General features: G+C 44.5%; 1 non-coding gene across 1 annotated transcript; it reads right to left on the minus strand.

The window, feature by feature from the left end:
• Window positions 1-461: 461 nt before the first annotated feature.
• Window positions 462-568, minus strand: LOC131318300 (small nucleolar RNA R71). Its single transcript, XR_009197624.1, has one exon. It is a non-coding gene; the product is annotated as a small nucleolar RNA R71 (small nucleolar RNA).
• Between the last annotated feature and the right edge of the window lie 449 nt (window positions 569-1,017).

The raw sequence follows: 1,017 nt of genomic DNA on the forward strand, positions 1-1,017 counted from the left end.
TACCTCTTAATTTGGATTTAGATAGGAGACGTAGGGTTAACAAAAAGACCAACTTAGTCACAATGGCAGATGATGCTGATGGAGCACTTGTGGTACCTAACCCCCTCCCTCTCAACTCACACTTCGCCCCTACGGCTTACACTACACCATCATGCGTACGATTACTCGCAATCGCGGCTAATCAGTATGAGATTAAGCCCGGTACCCTCCAAATGCTCCCTAAGTTTCAAGGGCAAGCTCAAGAGGATCCATATCAACACATCACTGAATTTGAAGCCCTCAGTTCCACGCTTTTAATTCATAATTTTCCGATGGATGCATTGAGATTGATTTTGTTTCAATTCACTTTGATAGGGAACGCCAAACATTGGCTTAGTACTTTGCCAACTAATTCTATAACATCTTGGGCGCAAATGAGTGCGGCATTCCTTAAGAAATTCTTCCCCATAGGAAAAACACTCAGACTTCGGCAAGAGATTACTACTTTCCAACAAGCTGAGAATGAACAGTTCTATGAGGCTTGGGAGAGATATGGAGATCTCATTAGTAAGTGTCCGCACCATGACATACCTAAGTGGCAATTAGTGCGAAGTTTTTATTCTGGGCTGCTTCTGCCTCATCGTGTGATGGTTGATGCCTCATGTGGAGGCTCTGTGATGGTTAAAAGTGAAGAGGAAGCCTGGCAATTGTTTGAAACTATGAGCGAAGGGTCTCTACAAAATGTTTCTTTTGAGAGGAGAGGTAAGTCAGTCACTACTAGCTCTGATAAGCCACGAGGTATGTATGAGATCAAACCATCTCATGACCTCAATTCCAAAGTCGAAATACTGACTGAAAAGGTTGAAAAGCTTCTTTGTATGGGACCGCCCACCTCACAGCCTCCACTTTCTCAGGAGGCATGTTCTTTATGTGCTAGTCCGGCCCATTTCATCACTGACTGTCCTGCGGCCCCACAATTCCCTATTTTTGTGGAGGAGCAGGTTAATGCTGCACAAGGGTACGCTAATGCACGAGGTT

This window comes from Rhododendron vialii, chromosome 2a, assembly GCF_030253575.1.
Source record: "Rhododendron vialii isolate Sample 1 chromosome 2a, ASM3025357v1".
NCBI classification, from domain to species: Eukaryota; Viridiplantae; Streptophyta; class Magnoliopsida; order Ericales; family Ericaceae; genus Rhododendron; species Rhododendron vialii.